The 19,114-nt window shown below is 39.6% G+C and overlaps 1 pseudogene; it reads left to right on the top strand.

The window, feature by feature from the left end:
- LOC114705156 overlaps positions 1-17,528 on the top strand; it is a 45,942-nt pseudogene extending 28,414 nt beyond the window's left edge.
- Positions 17,529-19,114: the final 1,586 nt, after the last annotated feature.

Below are 19,114 nucleotides of genomic sequence, written 5' to 3'. Positions count from 1 at the left end.
CAGCACCTGCTCCCACCATGTCACAGACCCATTGCTCTCATGCCATCTATATGAAGGACAGATGCTGGCATGTCATCACTGGCACTGTGAACTAGCTAAGAAGGTAGGCTGTTAGAATCAGCAGCCATGAGGTGACCCAGAGTACTCTGTCCCAGGTATGTGGCAGAAGCTCTCAGATGTGACTCTGTAAATCTGGGTGGATGAAGAGCTCTGTCTGCTCAGTGCCACTGTGCATGGAATAATGTTTTGGGAAGCTACCTGATGCATAAGCTTTCTAATGTTGTAAACAGAACTAAAATTAATTGCCACTTTTTCAGAGATGATTAATGGACAGTCTGGTCAAACTCAAAGCTTTTTGATGTGTAAAACTTAATAAATGGAACTATTCCATCAATGGACAAAGTGTAACCAAAATCTGTCTAGATGTAGAGTATATAATTTCTGCACAGCACTCTACCTAGCAAATCACTGTATCACCAGCAATCTTGCTCTAATAAAGGAATGTAAAGAATTAAAAAAAAAAAAAAAAAAAGCCCAGCGTGGTGGTGCATGCCTTTAAGCCCAGCACCCTGGAGGCAGAGACAGCTGGATCTCTGGAGCCCAACCTGGTCTACAGAGCTAGTTCCAGGACAGCCAGGACTACACAGAGAAACCTTGTCTCAAAAAAAAAAAAAAAAAATAAGAAAAGAAAGAAAATTCTATGCCAACCTTGTGTACATAAAATACTAAGTACATACCACTGTGTTCAGATAGAAAAGCTTGAAGAGCATTCATTCAGAAGCATTCCCAGCTATTTTAAGGGTTCTCATGTACGTTGTGCCACATTCCACCAAGAAGTACTTAATATCAGATTATTAGCTCATCTTATATGAAGCATAAGGCCGCAGTTATTGTCCTTGGGGAGTACATCCACAGGTGAGCCACTGAGCCACAGTGGACAGTTTCAGACTCATAGTCGCACTGTCAGCCCTGTTTAAACCTAGTGAGTCACAAAATGATATGTAGTCAGAGGTTTTCCTGTGTCCCACCTGGTCCCACAGCTGCTGGGTTCCAAGTAAACACACAGAGGCCTATATTAAATACAAACTGTATGGCCTTTGGCTCAGGCTTCTTGCTAACTAGTTCTTTTATCTTAAATTAACCCATTTCTATTAATCTGTATGTTGCCATGTGGCCATGGCATTACCTCTCTGCTGTCATCTTATTGCTCCTTGGGCTGCAGGCTAGCATCTCTCCTGACTCCACCCTTCTTCATCTCTGTCTTCAGTTTGAATGTATTGCCTAACCTCATTCTGCCTCGCTATTGGCCAAACAGCTTTATTTATCAACCAATGAGAGAACATATATTTACAGCATACAGAAAGACATCCCACGGCAATAAAACAAAAGGATAGGGATAAGGAAGGGGCTTTAGGGAAATGGGGTAGGGGTCGACCAAGGTGGTAGGGAGATAGAAGGGGTTAGAATGACCAGAACGCATTATTTACATGTGTGAAAGGGTCAAAAACAAATTTAATAAAAGCTATTTTAAAATAAAATGAATAAAAATTACCAAGTATGCACAGTTTTGAAATCAAAACCCTAAGGTTTATGGGAAAAATAAGACTAGAGGCACAGCATACAAAAACTTCATCAATTAAGCACTTTTCAAAAGGCATAAACCTAATAAAAATGGGAGCACCAAATGGAAGCAACACATGAACATCACATGCACCATAGTTGCCCTGAAAAGATCTGAGATTTGTACAGAGAAGTAGGCAACAGAACAATGATTCTTGTAAATTAAGTCATGCATAGCCAAGTGCAAAATTAATGGTATGTCCCAGTTTCCCCTAATTAATCCTAGTAAAACCAAGCTGTGGTCTCAGAAAAAGCCATACAATGGGAGGATGTAAGCCCTGGGTAAGACTTCAATACCATATAGCTACTCCATTTCTCATCATCACTGCTTTTTCCCCCCAGTTGAGATAGAGTGTTCTTGCCTTAGCTTCTCATGCATGTTTTAGTACTGGAATTGCAGGCATTCATCACCACACCCAGCTTCTGGTCACATGTTGTTGGCTTTGGCATCAGTTGGTTATCTTGGCTGTTTTGACTGTTTCAATGGTAGTAGCAGACAGTGATTTTCAAATACTATCTGTTCCCATACCTGTGCAGCAAACACGGATCCACACAATAAGCTTTCTCTCTCTAGACAGAAGGCATTTATCTCTTACCCTTTGAACAAAGGTTGAATATAATCTCAGATGTTTAGAAGCCATGATTTTGGATCCTTCAGTCTTCCTGACTTCAAACTCCTCTTACCATTTTGCATATCTTGGGCTTTGAAATTCTTTTACCATTTTAATCACTCTCTTTTGAATAAGGTCTTATCTCTCTTCAAATGTGTCCTATTTGAATAGATGTAGACCTTGGCTTCTCTTGTCCTAGACATCACATTTTGAAGAGTGCTTGGCTAATGAGTCACATGTTAATATTGACCTACACTTTTACTAAAATTGCCTCACTGGATAGTCAGTCTCATTGAATTGGTGAGTTCTAGGTTTAGTGGGAGATAAGGTAGAGAGCAAGAGTGAAAGACACCTCTTGGTCTCCATATCTGGTATCCTTTATTCCAAAGGAATTTTTTTTTTTGGATTTTTTGTTTTTGTTTTGTTTTGTTTGTTTGTTTTTGAGAAAAGGTTTCTCTATGTAGCCCTGGCTGTTCTGGAACTCACTCTGTAGATCTGGATACCCTCCAACTCAGATCTGCCTGCCTCTGCCTCCCAAGTGCTGGGATTGAAGGTGTGTGCTACTACCACCTGGCAAGGAAGATTTGTTTTTATTTGGTTTATAAAACATTGTGTTAATTTCTGTATATTTGAACAAATCCTCATTATTTTAAAGACTTTGTACATTTTTAAAATGTTCATCTCAAACCTAGTTTTAATATGCACTCACCTCAGTTTGTAATACTGGCTCTGAAGCTCCTTAAATAATGTCGTTTCAGTGTTACAGGCTTTATGTTTGTTTTATAGGCCTGTAAATCTGCTGAGCAGAGAAAAGAGGAATCTGGTAATGGGATCCAACCAAGGGGCTCAGTCTTTTCATGGCAGACAACCCTGGAAATGGATTGAGCTGTACTAAGATTCTAGCCCAGCAGTTCTACTCTGAAAATTCATGAAGTGGAGCTCACAGCAGATTACTCTGTAAAATTAAAACACAAGTGAGAAAGAGCCAGATGACTATATTTGTATAAACTTAGAGCACTTAAGAGCTCTGCCATACATTTGAATAGATCTAAAACAACACCATCTTTGTCTTTGAATTCATGTGGGAAAAATCAGTCTATACTACAATTACCAAAAGTTCCATGTCAGTTGGGGAGCCAAGACCCTGCAGAGTAAGGCATGTGGTTATAACCCTGGTGACATATAAAAATATCCTCCCAATCATGCATTGATTGACATGTTTGTTCTATTTTGCGATTCTATGACAGCTAAAAGGCTAATAATATCCATACTTAGGATATCAGAATTGGATACTGACTACACAGGTAATTTTAATATAGAGCAGATTGCTAGGCATTTAATCAAAGAAAAATAATGTGCTTAATATTATCACAACATTTGGAAAAATAATTTCAACAGTACCAAGTATGGAATATTAAAGTCAACTTCTATCAATTCAAAGGCTGATGGCAAAATCTCTATTTTTTAAAAAAGGATAATTTCATTTCTGTGTTTTCCTGGACAGAAAATGAGCTCTTAACTTTTATTTATTTAACAATTCCACTAAGAGTTCTGAGTCTAAATAATGACTTGGTAATTTTCACCTTCTGTTGAAATATTGATTTTTTTCCCTGAAATATCCAATTATTATTACATAAAGGAAGAAATAAAATTCACAAGGCAAATTATTCCTTTCCTTTTCTCCATAGTGAAACAAACCAGAAATTGGAGTCTGTTTCTTTTCTGTGATTTTTAAAAGATCCAAGTGATTACTGTGTCTTTTAGATCTAGATTATACAATAGTGTTACCATTCATTATGCTAGTCTGTATGTTAGGGGATTGTGAAATATATATCATACAAACTAAATCAGTGCACTGGCAGTAAACGATGCAAAATATATTTTGTTCCTGAAGTTTGCCAATTTCAGATGACCTCCCTATGAAATTATGTTTTTCCCCCACCCCACCTTTAGTTACAGACTCGGGAAATTTCTGCCATGCTTCTTATTTCTTTGTAGGAGGCTACCAAGGGTTATAATAGCAGTAGTAGAATAACACTGTCCAGGTTTCATTCCAATTATGTTAGAAATAAACATCTTCTAATGAAAATGAACACTGTGGCAACCAATATGTATATTTGATTTAGAAAATGATTTTTAGAATTAGGAGAAAATCTTGGCTTAGTTCCTATAACAGTCTAACAGTGCATGTCCACCATCATGCAGATTGATGTGTCCCATCATGGATAGCACTTAATTAAATAAGATAATGCATGCTCTTACTAATGTTAGTACTCTTATTTATCTCTTAGGAGGGAGTTCGTTGGGTGCATTGATTCAAATTTTAATGGTTACACTAAACACTATTTTACAGGCTTTTAGATTATAATTGTTTTCCAAATAATTTTTTTCTATTCAACTAATTTTTATCCCTTTTTAACCTTTTATACATGTTTTTTTTTTTTTTTTTTTTTTTTTTTTTTTTTTTGGTTTTTTCAAGACAGGGTTTCTCTGTGTAGCTTTGTGCCTTTTCCTGGAACTCACTTGGTAGCCCAGGCTGGCCTTGAACTCACAGAGATCCGCTTGGCTCTGCCTCCCGAGTGCTGGGATTAAAGGCGTGCACCACCACCGCCTGGCTACATGTCTTAAATAAACAAAATATCTTAAAATTCTTTTGTATGCTGATCACATTTAATTTACCTACTTTTATGAATATAAACTTTTCTCAATATAAAAATTTGATTCAACTAATAATGTTACCTGAGTGATAAAAGCAAAGGCATTTGCAGAAAAGAAAATATTAATGTTTTTTTCTGAATTTCAGTATCTAATACTGTAACCCATTTTCTATCAAATATGAATATATTAGATATTTTTATTTCTATCAAATAATGAATATACCCTAATTCAGAGTCTTAAATTTTACTAAGTTACAAAATATGAAAGATAATTGAAATGTATTCACTTCCATAATGAGAAAAGTTTGGATTCATTGGTACCCCTCACACACATAAACACATACACAAAGATATGGTTGACATTATAGTGAGTTTCACAAAAGTACATGAAGGGGATATGAAAATTGCCCCTGTGATTAAATAAATTACATCACTATCAGAAATGGGTCAACTGCATTCATGGCTTTTCACTATATTGTTTCTGTTTATTTCAAGTAATGCTCCTGCCTCATCCTCCTGAGTGCTAGGATTATAGGCGTATGCCACCAAAACCAGATAAAGGAAATTTTCATTGGCACAATTAAGATCTTTATTTTCTATAAAAACAAAACCAGAAAGCCCCACTGGAATAGAAGGGGCTTGAGGTTGTTATTACAAATAACAATAAAAAATACACAATACATCTATTTTCTGACCAATTTAGATAACCATGTAACTAAAAAGAAAAGGATGAGACTAATAAGAATAAAAATAATTTGTAGAACATTTAAAATTTCCACCAACCCTGACAGTCTCGGGTAGGGGTCGCAGGGACCCGAATACCACTGCCTGAACTTTCGCAGACCATTCTGTCCCGGGTGGTACTTTCTGCCACCGCAGCGACCCATGTCTGAAGAACACAGCGGTCCTGGGGTCTTTCATATTGGACAGACACATCTTACCCCTGTAACACCTGTTCCTGAACATGGAGGAAAAGTATGTCTTGGGCTGATCCCTGAGTAGTTTTTTCCAGTTCCTTTACCCCAGAACTGTGGTAACAGGACATTCGTGCTTGGAACTGTGCTTAGCTTGTATTTTCTATCCAAAGAAATGTGATTACACCAGAGACCTTTCTACCATATCAGTAGAGGGGTTGATTGTCAATGTGATTAAGAAATATGGTGCCTCTATTGGAGAATGTATTGATAAACTTAATGAGCAAAAAATTGTTCAACTCGAAGAAGTAAGCAGTCAACCATCAAACAAATCCAGGATGCAGTTGATATGGAGAAGGCACAGGCAGGCACTGGTTCAGAAGTGCCACTACCTGTTTGACATTCTGAGGAATAACATTGCCAATGGCCTTGGAGGTCACTTCCTGGGAAAGGCGACATAGAGCACATAATGAGGCAAAGTGGTCTGGACTACCATATTTCTGCATGACATCATGTTTTTGTTGGTATTTTACTCTTTATTTGGGGGGGGGTGTCTGCCACCCAGCTCCCAGATAAATCACACATGGCCTTAGCTTGACTTATTTCTTTCCAGTTTTCCTTAAATTAAATTATCCCGTCTACCTTTTGCTGCTGGGCTTTTCCTGTTCTCTTACTTCTGTAAATCTTACTCTTACTCCATGGTTTGCTGTGTATCTGGGCGTCTGGGTGTCTGGCCCCTGAAGTCCTCCTCCTCCTCTGGATACTTCTTCCCCTGATCCTTGGTTTCTCCTTCTATATATTCTCTCTGCCTGCCAGCCCTGCCTGTTCTTTCTCCTGCCTTGCCATTGGCCATTCAGCTCTTTATTAGACTATCAGGTATTTTACACAGGCACAGTAACACAGCTTTACAGAGCTAAACAAATGCAACATAAACAAAAGTAACACACCTTAAAATATATTCTACTAGAACATGATGCATAGCAAGGAGCAAGAGCAAGTGATATACTGGGTGAAGAAGCATGTTGTACAGAAAGGCATTGTTGTGGGATGTCTTTCTGTATGCTGTGAATAAGTGTTGCTCTCATTGGTTGATAAATAAAGCTGCATTGGCCTATGGTAAGGCAGCTTAGAGGCAGGCAGGGGATCTAAGCAGATGTATGGAGAGAAGAAAGGAGAGCAGAAGAGATGCCAGCCGCCACTAAAGGAGATGCCGGCAGACTGGTAATGCCACAGCCATGTGGCAAAACATAGATTAATAGAAATGAATTAATTTAAGATGAAAGAGCTAGCTGGCAAGAAGCCTGCCATAGGCCATACAGTTGGTAATTAATATAAGCTTCTGAGTGATTATTTTATAAGTGGCTGCAGGACCATAGGTGGGAGAGATTTGTCCAGACCACAGGGCCAGGAGGGACTGGAGAAATCTTCTACAGCATGTAGTGCAGCAGGAAGAGGAGACCATTGCCAAGTGCATGTGCATCTAAAACTGCTCACAAAGAAGGCTCAAGCTCAGCCAGCTATGTGGATGTATCTACCTCAATTGAGATGGCCAGAGAGAGTTAAGTTGAAACTAGAATATGTGAAGAACTCTTCCTGTGTTAGTGTCTATTGAAAATACAGTGTACCTTTCCTGAAAAATGATCAAGGTTCATTTAATGACTTAACCTATTGGCCACTCAGGTATTTCTGACCCTTGTTCTATATCTGGAGTGGTCCAATAATCACTTTTGAATAAGCAATTTACATCAGCTTGCTGCCCAACTAAAATTACCAAGTTAGAGAGTTTAAACTTGCAATTAGTTATACCATCTTGCAATAAAATGACATTTGAAACAGAATAAATAAATAAAATTTCTGCCAATAACTTAAAATGTATCTTTACAAAAAACCCCAAGAACTATGACACAATAGTTTGAGAAATAACAAATTTAGCTACCTTGAATTTTAATTCTAACTCTTAGCTGCTATGGAATGCTAATAGCCTCAACAAAGGCATCATAGGTATCCAGATTGACATTAATTATTTAATTATATTCCCAAAGGGAAAAGGATCTCAGACTTTTCTCACATATTTAAAAGGCTTTAATAAGGAAAAAATAGAAATACTTGAATAGCTAATGCATATATAGGAAAATAAAGAATAGCAATGTGTGTCAGGGTTTGACTGGAGACTCAGGCACTTTAGGTATCTTTCTTAACAAAATACTGATATTTTAGGAGTGGTCTTGTATTATGGAGAGTGATGAGGCAGTTTTTGTAAGTCTCTCTCTCTCTCTCTCTCTCTCTCTCTCTCTCTCTCTCTCTCTCGTGTGTGTGTTGTTTGTTTTTTACTCTTTTTTGGGGCCCTGCCACCCAGCTCCCAAATAAATCATACACAGAGGCTTATTATTACTTATGAATGCCTGGCCTTAGCTTGGCTTAGTTTCTCACCAGCTTTCCTTATCTTAAATTATCCCATCTACCTTTTGCCTCTGGGCTTTTCCCATTCTCTAACGTCTGTAAATCTTATTTTTACTCTGTGGCTTACTGTGTAGCTAGGTGGCTGGCCCCTAGAGTCATCCTTCTTCTCTGGCTCCTAGATATTAAATCTCTTTCATCCCAGTTTTCTCCTTCTATATATACTCCCTGCCTACCAGCCTTACCTATTCTTTCTCTTGCCTTATGGAGTAGTCCGTGAGGGTGCATCGTCTGAGCCAGTTGCCTTGAATCTGATCTGGATGTTGGATCATCTGGGTCATGGTGTCATCGGAGACCTTTCAGGGGGTCTTGGCTGGTCAAACCTGATGTATCTTAATCTGGAACAAATCCATAGCCTCTGGCTTTCTGTGGAAACATAAGCAGAACCTCCTTTCCAAAGCAACATATCCTTACATCCAAATTTTGAAGTCAAGGTACCTTTAAAATATACATTTTGGCCTAACTCAACAGCTTTTATAATCAAATGTTTTTCTTCAGTTACAAATATCAAAGAGAACATAATCCAGATTCTCTGTGTGGTAGCCATCTTTATGTGGCTTATTTTTTGTATTACCTTGAGCCTATTGTTTTGAACTGCAGCATTCCAAGACTGAAACAGCGCTATGGCTGCTGGCTCCGCCCACTTTAGCTTCCCAACATGGCGGTGGTACATTTTCTGCCAGCTCTGGGAGCCATCAACTCTCACAAATAGTGGGTCTATACTTCTATTAAAGCAGCGTGTAGCCCAGAAACCTCTTTTTTTTGCTTTGTACTAGCAAAGACTAAATCCAAAATGCAGCTTAATGTGCCACTTGCAGAGGCCTCATTCCCGCCAAACTGCAGGTGCACACGGCAGAAACCCGCCATAGTAGCTCAAACACACAGGCTGCCACTAACTTGAGAGAAACAACTAGGAACTCTTTTTAGGATCTTTTTTCTCAGGTTTTAGGTGGGAACTCTTGCCAACACATTGGGCGCCATTTGTAGCTAGAGTTTTCCTGCCTGGCCCACAGTCAGGACAAATCTTTGTCACCCGCCAGTACCACAGCCGCTCAGACCCAACCAAGTAAACACAGAGACATATTGCATACAAACTATATGGCTGTGGCAGGCTTCTTGCTAACTGTTCTTATAGCTTAAATTAATCCACTTCCATAAATCTATACCTTGCCACGTGGCCCGTGGCTTACCGGCATCTTCACATGCTGCTTGTCATGGCAGCAGCTGACAGTGACTCCTTCTGCCTTCCTGTTCTTTCTTTTCTCCTCTCTGTTAGTACCACCTATACTTCCTGCCTAGCCACTGGCCAATCAGTGTTTTATTTATTGACCAATCAGAGTAATTTGACATACAGACCATCCCACAGCACACACCCCTCCCCCCAACACACACACACACACACACACACACACACACACACACACACACACACACTTCGCTGAAGTCAGGCTGTTTGGAAGAAATTATTTAGGCCCTGCAAAGGAAGTTTGGGCCACATATAAACTGAGGGCCAACCTTAGAGCATACTTCTTGTCTCATGGGACCTCATTTACAAAAACAGAGTCAAAGAGGAAATGAAGAAGCATTTCAAGAAAGAGCCTGAACCCACATCTGTGAGTCTTTCTGACAGTGAGGATTACCTTAGTCATAAAACCACAAGGCAGTCCAGGGTAGGGCTTTAGATTTAGGTTTTCCCAAAAATCAGTGACTGGGGACCTGGAACATCTTGCTAGTATTCATAAAAATAAAGATTAATTATCAAATGCCTTGAGCCTTAAGGTGGCTCAAGGTGATAAGGTGGAGGGTTTTTTTTTTGTTATTTTCTCTAGCTTGGTGATTGGATTTTTTTATTAATTAATTAATTATATATGGCCATATTTGCAATAACAAGAATATTTTAATTTTCCAAATGTATTGTTATTGTGCATGCATGTGCTGATGTGTGTGGGGAGGTGCATGCCCCATGTTGGGGATGAAGAGGTCAGAGGACAACTGTGTGGAGCTTCTCCTTCCACCTCCAAGTGGGTTTAGGCAGTGAACTCAAGGATACAGGCATACGTGACAAGTGCTGCCCACTGAACAGTCTCATGGGCCCCACAAGAAAGCTTTAACACTGATATGGGATTAAAAGATTAAAAAGACTCTGGTGAAGAGTGGCTTTGATAATCACTCAGAAGGTATTTTATTTTCCACTTTAAAAACACTTTAATTTCTTTTCTGATTTCGATATTTCACATTTTATTTTGACAATGATAGGCTGAATTGCTCTCACACCAATATCAATTTTTTAAAGAAAAACATTAAAAATAGAAAAACCTATATAAGCATTTCTGCAACCTATTTGGGCTGCCCACATCAATTAATTTAGTTAGAAATAAATGTCAGTTTCTGCGCATCTCTTTTAACTAATTTGATAACTGAAATGAGTTGTGGAATGTTTGCTATTTTATTTGTAGCCAATTCAAAAAAAATGAACAAGAAAATGCCGATTTTATAAAATATAAATTAAAGTAATTTGAATTTTTTCTTTTTTCTCTTTACATGATTGTAGCTGAAGTTTTCCTGGTCCTGCCTGGCTCCCACAGCCCTGCAGCTGCTTAGACCTAAGTAAACACACAGATGTTTATATTAATTAAAACTGCTCGGCCATTAGCTCATGCTAACTATCAACTAGCTCTTACACTTAAATTAACCCATAATTCTTATTTATATTTAGCCACGTGGCTTGGTACCTTTACTCAGTTCTGCCTTCACATCTTGCTTCCTCTGTGTCTGGCTGGTGACTCCTGACTCAACCTTCCTCTTCCCAGAATTCTCTTCTCTGCTTATCCTACCTATACTTCCTGCCTGGCTACTGGCCAATCAACATTTTATTTATTAACCAAATCAGAGCAACACATTCTCACAACATACAGAGCGATATTTACAACACATGATTTCCTAATGTCTTAATTTCTTTTCTCTTGTTATGATAGAATGTCCTGACAAAAGAAAATTAGAGGAGAAAGGGTATATTTTAATATCAATCAACCATATCAGGGAAATAAGTTGGTCATGTCACTCCCATAATTGGGAATAAAATATAACCTATGCATGCATGCTCTGTTTAGCTTCAGTTCAGGATCTCCTCCCTAGGTAATAGTACTACCCACAATGGGTGGGTCTTCTCACTTAAATGAACCTAATCAAGATAATTTCCCACAGATGTGACACAAGTCAACTTGATCTAGACTATACCATATTAAGACTCTCATTTCAGATAATTCTAGACTGTGGTAAGTGGATAATTAAAACTAATTATTACTGGGTGTGGTAGCAACCACCTTAATCCAAGCATTTGGGAGGCAGGGGGCAATGGATCTATGTGAATTCTTGGACAGCCAGAGCTACATAGAGAGATCCCGTATCAGTCATCAATCAATTAATAAAAAGAAATAAAAAAAACCTAATCTTTATACCTAGGAAATACTTCCTCCTTTTAATAGTCATGATTTATATAATGAATATTTTACAAATTAGACAATTAAAAAGCATCTGATTTAAGAGATTAAGAGGTATAAATAAGATTAAGAAGGATGACTTTATTTCTTCTCTGATAAACAACAAAGTGAAAAATATGAGCAAAATACTGACATAATGGGAATTCCAAGGAAATCAGTGAGTTACATTAAAATACGTACTCAGTATTTCTGAAAATCATATGTAATTTAAACTTGTGTTTTTATTTATTAACTTTTAGATTTCTAATTTGTTAACTTAGTGGATCTCTACCTCCTTTATCAAAACAACAAGCCAAATTAACTGTATGATAATCAAGAAGCATAGTTAAGTTCTAGAAAACAAAACATGATTTTATTTTATCTCACAAAAATATTTGTTTCAAGTTTGGTGGTGATTGACTACACCTTTAATCCTAGGATTTAGGAGGCAGAGTTAGGTGGATCTCTGAGTTCAAGACCAGTCTACAGAGTAAGTTCCAGGACAGCCAGAGCTACACAGAAAAAAAACCTGTCTCAGAAAACAAAAAAAACAACAAAACAAAACAAAACACAAAAAAATCTGTTTCACTGTTTCATGTTTTTCTCTTTTTTTTAAACAAAAGCTTTATTTATTGTTTGTTTGTTTTGAGGTAAACATTTTTGCTATGGACCTGAATGAATTTGAGATTTCCTAACACTAACCCTCAAATTTGCTGTGCAACTAAGAATGACCTTGAACTTCTGATCCTCTTGTCTCTACTCCAGAATACTGGAATTATAAGCATGAACTGCTGGCTACGCCCAGTTTATATGACTCTGGAAATGGAACCCAGGGCTCTTAGGCTCAGCCATCTAAGCAACTTCCCCAGCCTGAAATGATGAAATGTGACACCTCTGTTTCTTGATGTTACCAGGCCATTGCTTTTAGAGATGCTCTGAACAGCCTATGGGTCTAGGTGATATCTTCTATTCAAATATACTGTCTGGTTCCTTGACTTCTACTCATGAACAAGCCTGCTTTAGGGCCAAGAGAACAAGACAAACTCCATTTTAAGAAAGAACTCCATTTTAAACAGGACTTGACCAGGAGTTGAACCTGGTTCCAATAGAAACCACACAGTTCCAAGAAAAATCACAAACTGCCAGGGCCCGGTCAAGGTGACCCCACCAGGGTGGGCTGGCAATGAGAAACTTTGGTAAACAACACCTTCGGGCTCCAAATGTCCTTGTGGCTTTCTGATAACCATTGTTGAAAATTCCTCCAGACCCCAACCAGTAAATTCAAAAGTTACATACCCTCACCCAATCATGAAACACCAGGCCTTGTACCTCCCTGATTGCCGTTTTTCCCTTTAGAAACCCCTTACTATGAGGACTCGGGGCTGTTTTCTCCACCTGCTGCTTCAGACCCAGCTTGAGCTTGTCATCAATAAACCCCTGTGTGTTTGCATGGGAAAATGGCTCTGTGGTGGTCTTGCTGGGAGGGGGGCGGGTGTTTTGCAATGGACACAACAGGGCCTGCCTAAACCTAAATCTGTTGCTCTGCACCAATCCCCAGTAAAGACTAAAATCCCCAGGCATTTGTTAGGGATGTTTATTTTGCTGCTACTCAATACTTATCAGCAACTCAGGTGAGAGTTACCATTTTCTTTAGCAGCCTGCCAGGAGTCCAGTGAGGCTGTCCTCTCAAAGAAGAACTAAGTAATTGTTCTACAATTGTTTGCTCTACAATCCCCCCAGAATAATTTTTAAACACAACTGAACCTGAAAATCTTAAATGACAGGTCTAATTCATACTGATATTTCCTTAATAGGCCCATAGGCTTCTCTCTGTTGCTTTATCTTTTCAAGCTAAATCCTGAGTTTATTCAGATATAGCAATTTTTTAAGAGGGGCTGTGTTAGAAAACTACCCCAAGACATCTCTGACAAAATTTCTCACTGACCATTGTTAATAGATAGTAGTTTGCTGTTGTAAGAAATGTGTATTTATGCCAATGAAAATGTAAGATGCAATCAGTACTGGTAGGCTTTTAGCTATTTCCTTGGATAATGAAAAACTATGTTTGGTCAAGCGCTTTTGTAAGTGTCTGCACAATCTATTGTATTTGCTCCTCATATGAAGACCTATTTTATCACTGTCACAATTAGCGGTAGGTATTGAAGAGAAAATTAGTGGAAAGGAATTCATTGGTGGCCTTCAATATTTATACGTAGTGATCATTATTAATATAATGCATGGTGGTAGACACTTTTGATCCCAGCACACAGGAGACTAGGGCAGGAGACCCAGAGTTTGAGGATAGCTTGGATTACATAATGGAAGCCTGTCTTAAAACCAAATCAATCAAAAATCTAACTACCATATTGTCATTTGTAACTTGTAGTAATCATAAAGTTTATGGATGGGAGAACTGTAGAAACTGGTTGGACCTCTTTTGTCACAGCAAGGGGTTAGGCTGTCAACAAGAAAGAGAAACCAGAAGAGTCGATTTGAACAAGAATATGGTGGGTGTGATTTCTTTTTATGAAGATATGGGATTGAGAAATGAAGCAGTTAATGTATTTTAAACATTCACAAGTGAATGTTGAATGTTTTTTGGTCTAGAAACATTAGTTGTTTATTTCATTATGTTGTTTAAATTAAACACTGAACCATTACAAATTAAATTTGAATAAATCCGGTGTTAATGAAGAAGAGAGATTAATCTGGGCAAGAGCAATATGCTCCCTCCCAAAACAACGATGACAAGAAGTGAAGAAAATGTTTATTATGAAATCTCCAATTACCATTGTCAGTTTCTGTCTTAGTTATCCTTTTTTTTGTCTGACAAAATACCCCAACAAAGGGCATGCATGATGGCGCCTGGTGAAAGCACTTGCCATACAAGTCTAATAACTTGAATTCGATATCTGGAACTGATGGTAGAGGAGAGAAACAGTTCCTGAAAGTTGTCCTTTGACTTCCACACATGGCACACCCCCATCACAACAACAATAATAAATAATAATAATAATAAATAAAATAATTTTTAAAAATATCCTGACAGAAGCAGCTTGAAGGTAAAGGGGTTTCTTTTGGCTCATAGTTCCAGAAGGATGCCATCATCACAGCTGAGAAGGTGTGGCGGGGGGGGGGGGGGGCTGGCAGTGGGGGCAACAGTGGGGGGCCCCGGCAGTGGGAGGGTGCAGCAGTTGCGGGAGCGGCAGTGGGGGGCTGGTCTAGTGGCAGAAGCAGGAGGCTGGCTGGTCACACTGCACACACATTCAAAAAGCAGAGAGAGAACAGGGAGCAAGGCTAGGCTGTAAAGCTTCAGGAACTTTTCCCCAGTGACTCTCTTCACCCAGATAGGCTACACCTCTGAATGGAACTACAATCTTCCCGAACAGTACCAACTGGAGATCAAGTGTTCTAACATGAGCCTTTGGAGGACACTTCATATTCAAACCACAACTGTTTTTTTTTTTTTTTTTAAATAAGGTCAAATAATATTCAAAGGTTTCACAGCAAAAAATAAATAAATAAGTGCTGTTCATTTTTGTTGTGAACCTAGCACTGATTACCATGGTTTGTATATTATTTGAGTGTTTCCTTCAGAGGTTTACATGTTGGAAGTTTTGGTCCCTGGTATGTTGGTGTTGAAGGGCTGGAACCTTTAAAAGGTGGAGCCTCCTGATAGGAAGTTAGGTCACTGGGGTTGCTACCTTAGAAAGAATTAAGGTATGTGTGGTGATATTGTGTCCCCTCAATATATTGTGCACCCTAATAAACTTATCTGTGGTCAGAAAACAGAACAATTACTAGATAGACATAGAGGCCAGAAAATGGTGGCACACATACCTTTAATCCTAGCATTCTGAAGGCAGAGATCCATCTGGATCTCTGTGAGTTCAAAGCCACACTGGAAACAGCCAGGCATGGTGACGCACGCCTTTAATCCCAGGAAGTGATGTCTGGGCAGAGAAAGGTATATAAGGTGTGAAGAAACAGGAACTCACTCTCTTTAGACTGAGGATTTCGTAGAGGCAAGAACTAGTGGCTGGCTCTGACCTCCAATCCCCAGGCAAGTTTATTAGGGTACACAATATATCACTACACCCCTTCTTTGAGTAGTAGAGGCATAGCTGGAACCAACATACACATGCGAATTCTGCTTGGTTGATTTTGTTACTTTTAGCTGCAGGATACTGGGCAAGTTACTTAACTTCTTTGTGACTTGATTTTCATTTATAAAGTTGAGCGTATTAATTAACAGCTCCTATACTATAAATCACCCGAACACTTGGTGGTTATGTTAACTACCTTCCTTGTCATTGTGACATAATGCCTAGTGGAAACAACTTTAAGGAGGAAGGATTTATATTGGTTCGTGGTTCTTGAGACACAGCCCCTTATGTCCAGGGATGGCTGGTGCCTGGAGGCACAGCAGCATTGCTTGGAGCACAGCTGGTCCACATCACCACTTCTGACAGGAAGCAGAGGGCCAGACTGGAAACAGGGCTGGACTATAACCCTCAATGCTCGCACCTATTACTCCTGTCAGCTGAGCTCCATGTCCAAAAGATTCCACAACCTCCCCAGTTAGTGCCACCAGCTGGAGTCCAAATGCATGTGCTTTCAGGAAACATTTCACATTCAAGCCATAACGACGTTTAAAAGAAGCATTCATCAATTCACAGGTTCCTTGAGTAATGAGTCATGAGTCAGACATCAGTGTCCACTTATTTATCTTTTGGTTCTTTAATTAAAATGGATGGTGCCACTCTATGTTAGAGAGAGCAACTTGCTTTATTCAGTCTGCCAATTCAATATCCACCACATACAGAAACACCTTCATAGACACACCCAGAATTTTTGTACCACTTGTCCCAGTCAAATTGACATATGGCATTAACCATCATAACCACCTTCCACGATGTCCAAGAAAACATGACAATGCCTTTCCAGTACCTAAAAGAAATAGAATTCAACATATACATGGTAAATTGAAAAAGAAAAGCTTGATTTTTCAAACTTTATGATTGGTATATTTATTTATTTATCCACAAAGTAAAATAGTTGGTGTGTGCTAATATGGAATTACTATATGCAATCTCCTATTAAGAAAGAAATATTACTTTCTAAGACTGTCTCATTGAAATAATTACAGGGACACAAATGCTCTCACTCCTAAAAGCTATCTCTAAGGAGATCCTCGGGTTTTTCATGCATTATCAAGTAATAAAAATATTCTCTCATTACTTTCAGATCTAAACAATTCCAGTCCACTGTAATGTCAAATTCAGTGTGCTGCAAATGTAGCTTATCAGGGAGAGCACACAGCTAGCACTCCAGAGGCCCAGGTCCTATCTCCAGCCCTGCTCTAGAATGGGGAAGTGGCAACACACAGTCTTACGTGTGAGATACCTACTACTTCCACATTAGACACCATCCCAGAGCAACAAAACAACTTAGATCAGCCCTAACGTGGTTCAGCTGTTCAACGTGCTTACCATCCTTGCAGAAGACCCAAGTCCAATTCCCAGCACCCACAGTGGGCAGCTCACAACCACTTGTAACTCCAGTGCCAGAGGATTTCACGCCCTCTTCTGACCTCTGCAGGTACCCACAACATACACATGACCCCTCAGAATGATCACCCCACATAACCTGATTTTTTTTTTCCTTTTTAGGAGCTTCAGGTCCAGGGCTTGGCTAAACCTCCTGACCATTCTCTTTCTCTCTGTCTTCCGTGCCACAGCTGTAAGCCAGTGCCCTGCACGCACCAACAGGGAAGAGAAGGGCAGCTGACAGGCACCACGTTCTTACTCATCCTCTGATGCTTGGGACCAGGGTCCCAGTGCTGGGTTCTCTCTCTCTCTCTCTCTCTCTCTCTCTCTCTCTCTCTCTCTCTCTCTCTCTCTCTCTCTCTCTCTCTCTCTCTCTCCCTCCCCTCCCAATGGAAAGCATCTGTGTGGCCTTGGAGGCACTCACCCCTGTGAATACTGGGTTCTCTAATTTACATTTCCAATTCAGAGTGTGTTTCTACCAAAATACCCACAGTTACCCTCTAGTCCCTGTCTGTCTTAGTTAGGGTTTCCATTGCTGTGAAGAGACTCCATGGCCACAGCAACTCTTATAAAGGAAAGCATTTAGTTGGAGTGGCTCACTTACAGTTTCAGAAGTTTAGTCCATTATAATCATGGTGGGAAGCACGGCAGGATGCAGGCAGATATGGTGCTGGAGAAGGAGCTGAAAGTTCTTACATTTGACCTGCCCGCAACAGGAAGTGCTCTGAGACACTGGGCGTGGCTTGAGCACATATGAAACCTCAAAGCCCACCTCACAGTGACACACTTCCTCCAAGAATGCCATACCTACTCCAACAAAGCCATGCCTCCTAATAGTGCCACTCCCTATGAGCTCAAACCACCACACTGTCTTTCCAGGCATGCATCAATCTGTTCCCCTGCTTGTCCTAACAAATCAAGCCCAAATCCAGACTTAGCTGAAGACTTTGTTCTGAAAGATTATTGCCAACATGCAGAGAGGACCCATTGCACTATGGGAGAGGAACTGTTGCTGCCGACTAAGGCCGTCCAACGGGAGACTTTGATTTACTCAGGCAGCAAGGGCACAGTCCAGGGTCTCTGTTTAGTTTTCCTAAATCACCTGATCACGGGGCTTATATGAGGAGGAAAATCCTGTTTCTCCATCACTAAAAGATGACATATGTATCTTTTTGTACCCTGAAGCCAGACAGTTGAACTTGCTCAGGCAGAACAGGTTCTGAAGCGCCCTTTTTTGCAAGTCTGGCAGGAACTATCTATAACTTAATGCAAAGGTGCTTAGCACCTATTGTTCTAGCCTCAGCCAACACTCCGAGCCAAGAGGACATTAAATGAGCCCTGGCCGGGAAAGTCCCTCAGTGGGAACTGTGCTGCATTTCTTTCCGAGAGTTCTTTCTGGGCTCAAACTTTTGGCCAGCTGAGATAAAGATGTGACTCGGGATAGGAATGCCATTTCAAAGGCATTTTAATTACTAAAGACGGAAAGACTCAAATGAGCAATGCCTCTGTTAGAAAATGGAATGGCAGCTGTGGATTCATTAAAAGAGCTGACATGAAATTACCCTTCATATATGAGCTTTATTAGGAAAGAGGACCTCATGGCCATGGGAGCTATGATTGGGCTTTGAGGTGAGAGAACATTAAAAAGGGACAGTCCATCATATCAAAGACAGTGTGTTGAGGCCTTAGGTGGAAAAATAGGCTTCCATTTAAAACTTGGAGAGGAGCATCATTAAGAGAGATATTTTAAAGTAAAAAAGAGAGAGTCTCTATGGACAGGATGGCAAAGGAGAACCTTCAGAGTAATCCCCCCAAACAAAGGAAAAT

This window comes from Peromyscus leucopus, chromosome 19 (genome assembly GCF_004664715.2).
Source record: "Peromyscus leucopus breed LL Stock chromosome 19, UCI_PerLeu_2.1, whole genome shotgun sequence".
Taxonomy (NCBI): domain Eukaryota; kingdom Metazoa; phylum Chordata; class Mammalia; order Rodentia; family Cricetidae; genus Peromyscus; species Peromyscus leucopus.
Note: the sequence above shows the minus strand (reverse complement) of the source record. Positions and strands in the feature narration are given on the sequence as shown.